This window comes from Camellia sinensis, chromosome 9, assembly GCF_055761805.1.
Source record: "Camellia sinensis isolate YWXY chromosome 9, ASM5576180v1, whole genome shotgun sequence".
Classification (NCBI taxonomy): Eukaryota; Viridiplantae; Streptophyta; class Magnoliopsida; order Ericales; family Theaceae; genus Camellia; species Camellia sinensis.
The window spans coordinates 136,671,340-136,677,167 of NC_138969.1; the positions used below are offsets into that span (position 1 = coordinate 136,671,340).

Here is a 5,828-nt window from a genome sequence, read left to right on the forward strand (position 1 = left end):
TACAGCCCATTTTCAGAGATACCAAATGGGGGTTAGAATTGTATATGTGTTTAGAAGATTTATATTTGTGTATTAATTTGTATATCTATTTATGTGTTGCAATTTGGTGTGATTGAGCCAAGATGTATATGTGTTTGGAAGATTTATAATTGTATAATATCTATATTCTATATGTGTTGTGATTTTGTGTGATTAAGCTAAGATTGGTTATTTGTTTTAATTTTTGTTTGTATGTTGGAGATTGGAGCAAGAGTTCGGGTTTTTTTTAACATGAGACATTTTGAGGATATGGTGACAAACGGGGAATGGGATGAGGTGGAGAAGTATTTGTCTGGATTCACAAAGGTTGATGATAATAGATACTCCATGAAGATCTTCTTTGAGATCCGAAAACAGAAGTACTTAGAAGCGCTAGACAAGTAAGTGTTAAACTGATCATATTGAAAGTAACTCTGTGAAGCATGCATCATTAGCTTCTTTTTGTTTTTACTTTAGTTCTGTTGCATCTTATTTTGGCTTGAAACGTGTGTTAATTCTTTGCTATATTTCTCATTAATTATAGGAAGGATCGTGCGAAAGCCGTGGATGTTCTGGTGAAGGATTTGAAAGTTTTTTCAACTTTTAATGAGGACCTCTTTAAGGAAATAACACAAATTTTGACCTTGGAGAACTTTAGGTATTAAAACAATAGTCTGCAAGGATTGTTTTTATTGCTGCCTTGTTCCTACATATCCAATTTGTCGAACATCTATCGTATTGTTCATGGTTTCTAACATTAACTTACTGACCTGCAGAGATAATGAGCAGTTATCTAAATACGGAGAAACTAAGTCTGCTAGGAGTATAATACTAGCAAAACTTAAAATTGAGGACGCTAATTAACCAAAGGTAATTTGTTTGTGTTTTGTAGGCTTAAGTTTTTCTTCCAAGTTAAGATATTCATCTTTAGTTAACACTCTGTTGTATTGTGTTGTTGTGTTGCACTGCAGCTTAAATTGGCAACACCAGCTTTGCAAGAATCCAAAGCCTAATCCTGACATGAAAACCCTATTTGTAGACCATTCTTGTGGACAATCGCAACCAAATGGTGCTCATGCCCCGTCGCCTGTAACTAACCCACTAATGGTTGTTGTTCCTAAAGCTGGAGGTTTTCCGCCGCTGGGTGCTCATGGTGTAAGTGGAAGTAGAGGGGTTCACTCCCCGTTCATGTGATGCTTTAACTTTTATTTCTAGAAGTTTGACTTGGTGTTTTTTTTTTTTTTAAAGCCATTCCAGCCAGCACAAGCTACTCTGCCAACATCTATTGCAGGATGGATGAGTAATCCATCTCCGGTTCCTCACACATCCGCTTCTGCTGGGCCCATTGGTTTCATTACAGCTAATAATGTTGGCACTTCAAGTATAATATAAATCCTTTCCTACTTACTACATGAATGGTTATTTATCGCTACAATTTGGTGGCATACACTGAAAAAATAAATAGTGCATGAAGATTTTAGTGATAAGATGTCTTTGAGCTTGTGTCCACTGTCCATTAAACTAAAATGATATCTGAATGGCATTCATTATGAAGAATCTTCCATGATTCAACTCTCTCTCTCTCTCTCTCTCACATCCAATCAACCCAAGCTCTCTCATTGTTGAGTCTTTTTGCCTTCTGTGTATAGGTTCACTTTGTAGCAGGTATTCTAAAGTGCCCCAGAACTCCTACAAATAATGCAGCTGTGGATTATCAAACAGCAGATTCTGAACATGTATTGAAGAGATCAAGACCTTTTGGAATGCCAGACGAAGTACTGCATAACAATTCCTCGGTATTTTCTTGTGGACTGGATGGAAGTTTAATAGAATTTTTATCACCCAAAGTTATATCTTGCTTATTTATTTTAATTTATTATTTTTTTTGGGCATGATTAGGAGTTTTGTATTCATGTTTTGAAGCTCTTAGATGGTGTGATTCATTATTTTTCATAATTAATATTGTGATTAATGGAATTTCTTGCCGTTGGGGCTCCTTTTTCAGAATTGGTAATTGATTTTTGGGAAAATTACTTTATCCCTTCGGCTTTGGCCCATTTTGTGATTAATTTTGGATGGAAGTGCAAAGTGGATGAAAACCATTAGAATTAACTGAGCTACAATAAGTTTACCGTTATGCCTGTGAAAATGGAGCTTGAAAATGATAATTTTGCCCTGAAAAGAGCTCTTCACACTAGTTAACGTGTTTAGGGTATTTGTCATTTCATTAAATCAGTTATGATGCAGATCACTCCAAACCACAGGGAGTTTGTGGTCACTTTTAAACTGTTGTGGGACTATGTATTTTTGGGCCAAATTCTAGTGGGTAAAGTAATTTTCTCTTGTTTTTTTCTTTTTAAAAAAGTGTGCATATGAGTGGAAGGCCTGACCTTATTGCAGCATCTATTAAATCCTCTTCTACCTTTTAACGTGGAGCAGTCACATGTCATTAAGATGCCCCTTTGTCATCAAGTATGACATAACAAGAATACAATGATGTAGTTCACTTAGTTCAAATATGTAAGGTCCCATTGTACCATGGAATAATGGTTTTAGACTTTGTTTGGTCATTAGGAACTTGGAATCAATTATTAAATTGAGTTTCAGCATTAGGAAAGTGGAATCTATTTTCCAGCTGAAATTGAAGCAACTAGTGCTTAGGAAACAAGAGAGTACTTTAGTAAGAATGAAAAATAAGTGTGAGAAATTGCATGCTATTGGAAATTAGTTGAACAATTCCTGTCTACATTAGCCTTTTCTTTCAAATGTGACTGACAGACAACATCAAATTTCAAGAGTGTCCAATTCTGGAAGCCTAGGAGGATAGACAACTACATGAGAAATTCGAAATGATTCGAGTTGCGACAATGAAAAAAGAAATTGAATGCACTTAATTGACGTGTAAAAATAGTAAAGGAGCAGGGAATGGGCATAAAGAACTTAGATTTGTTTTATTTTATCTGCTGTCGGGTTGTCAGTTTGTTTGCATTTTAAAGAGTTAGTTTTTTATGAGGCTTATCTTATGCACACCAGAGCAGCCCTCTGTATGTCTCTGTGTGCATGTCCTCATGTTTTGTGTTTATTACCTTTTTTATTCTTCTTGTTTTATGTTTAGTTATTTACCTTTTGAATCTGTACATGTTATCTATTTGAAGAGGGGTAAGATGAACTAAGGTTCATTTATAAGCCTATCTTCCTTAGATCCTTTAGTTGAAAGTACGTTTTCATGTTGGGATGGGAGTTGAGTTAATTGTTCCTACATTTACATGATCTCGTTGACAGGTCAATAATCTGCCTGTAAATATTCTGCCTGTTGGATACAATGCTCAGAGCCATGGTCAGAGTTCATACTCTTCTGATGATTTGCCCAAGCCTGTTGTTATGACTTTAAATCAAGGTTCAGCTGTTAAGAGTATGGATTTCCATCCAGTTCTACAAATTCTACTACTTGGTTAGCTCCCACCGTGCCCCACTTTTCTGTATTGGTCAGCTTTGAGGAATCTGGATAATTGCTTGTTTATTTTTTTTTTTTGTTTTTGTTCGTATGTTGATAATTTGATTTATGATAACTAATTGTAGTCGGAATAAACATTGGAGAGATCATGGTGTGGGACCTCAGTAGTAGGGAGAGGCTTGTTGTTAGGAATTTCAAGGTTTGGGAACTCCAAGCATGGTCAATGCCTCTGTAGGTTAGGCTGCTTTAGTACTAAATAACTTTGAGTGAAAAAAGTATGCATTTGATGCTTCCTAGAGTCATTGATACATTTTGTGATTGTGTATCAGGCATCTCTGGCCAGTGATTATACTGCATCTATCAACCGTGTGATTTGGAGTCCTGACGGTACCTTATTTGGTATGTTTGCCTAACATGATTGTTTCATTCTACTTAAAAATATTTTTCGTCATATTTTGAGGATTTTTCTTCCTCTAAAATTGTTCTTTCAGTGCTAGAACTAGAGTAGGCTATGCTTCGCATGATCTCCGCTATTGGGCAAAGAATATCTCATACAAAAGAAAATTCTCAAGCATTGAACTGTCCATTATTATTATTTTTTTTTTGTTGACACTAGACAATGTACTTCAATGAAGGATATTGAGAATGAAGTGTTGATTTTGTTAGTTCTAATATCACATTCTTACTTTAGGTGTTGCATACTCCAAGAACATTGTGCACATATATTCCCACCATGGTGGCAATGATGTACGAAACCATCTAGAGGTTTGTGCCACAATCAATCAACTGGGAGTCCATTGATTTTCTTTTTCTTTGATTTCTTTTTCCTGTCAATATTTCCAATGTTCAGAGCTCACTTTAAATCTCTGCACAATATTGTTTTTTGTAAATACCTTTTTTTGGTTATCTAGATTGATGCTCATTCTGGTAGTGTTAACGATCTTGCATTCTCTTACCCAAACAAACAACTTTCTATTGTCACATGCGGGGAGGATCGGCTCATTAAGGTTTGGTTTCTATGTCATTGCTTTACAAGTAATGTAGAGGATTGGACATTAGTTGTAAAGGTTCAATTTTCTACAGGTGTGGGATGCAGTTACAGGGAATAAGCATTATACTTTTGAGGGTCATGAAGCACCCGTCTATTCTGTATGTCCACATCGCAAGGAAAACATTCAGGTATTCTTTGTTCACTATATAATGTATAAAAGAAAGCATTGAAACTAATGCTAAGCAGTGTGTAATATATGAAGAAATATGCGATGTAGGTGCCATATCATGTCATATATTCTGCCATTAGTGATAGTGATATATGGTATTCTTGCAATCTTTTGGCATCTTATGTTATCCATGTTGCTTTATCATCAAGGATCACCTCAACTCTTTGAAGTTCTGATTTGTTAGATGCATTTCTACTAAATTGGTTTATAAAATAAAATTATTTATATGAGTTTAGATGTAATTGATAATATATTAATGTTTTCTTTGTCTATTTTCTTTGCAGATTGGTTTTTGATGATGTTTGGAAGTATACTTACAAATGAAGATCAACTGTTGAATTTTGTTTCCTGAACTGATACTTAGTTGTAGTTGCAAATCCAGATTGAGTGTTTATTTATTTTTATTTTTTGTGGATTCCACATTAGTTCATTTTGGGATTTGCTTTGCTGGTTTTTTTGTTATACTTAGTGGTTTATATTATTAAAGTTGTTTGATGGATATATTTTGATTTATAATATAAAGTGTTTGTTGATTTTTTTTGTAGAGTGATGTATAATAGCTAGTGTTTTCTTAGTACAATTAAAAGACTATTGGGATATGAGCAGAGATATTTGTGAAATAATAATTGAAATTGAAATATAAAATATGGAACGGGTTTAGTGACGAATTTGTTTCGTCATTTGTACTTGTTATTATGACAAAGTGATTATTTGTCATTAATAAACATTTTTTGTGACAAAATTTATTGTAGCGCATATATGAAAGTTTTCATTGATTTTGTTGTTTGGTGACGAAATATATTTCGTCATGTATATAAATATATTTGTGACCCATGTATGACTTTTGGAGACGAAAAATTTCGTCACCTTTACATCTTACTGTGACGAAATTATTTCCTCATCAATGATCAACATTTGTGACAAATTTATTCGTCAATTAAAATTATAAATATGGTATTGCATAATTATTTGGTGACGAAAATGAGAATTTTTGGCGACAAAATCTTGTTTTATTGGTGACAAAAAATTTCGTCACTGAACTAATTTCATTGGTGACAAAATTATTTTTCGTCATTGTGGTTTTTAGTGACAAACATTCAATGACGAAGCTGGTGACGAAAATTTTTCGTCACAAA

The 5,828-nt window shown here is 34.1% G+C and overlaps 1 pseudogene; it reads left to right on the forward strand.

Annotated features, from left to right (window-relative positions):
• The first annotated feature begins 1,038 nt into the window (after nt 1-1,038).
• Nucleotides 1,039-4,768, forward strand: LOC114312159 (topless-related protein 4-like; annotated as a pseudogene).
• Nucleotides 4,769-5,828: the final 1,060 nt, after the last annotated feature.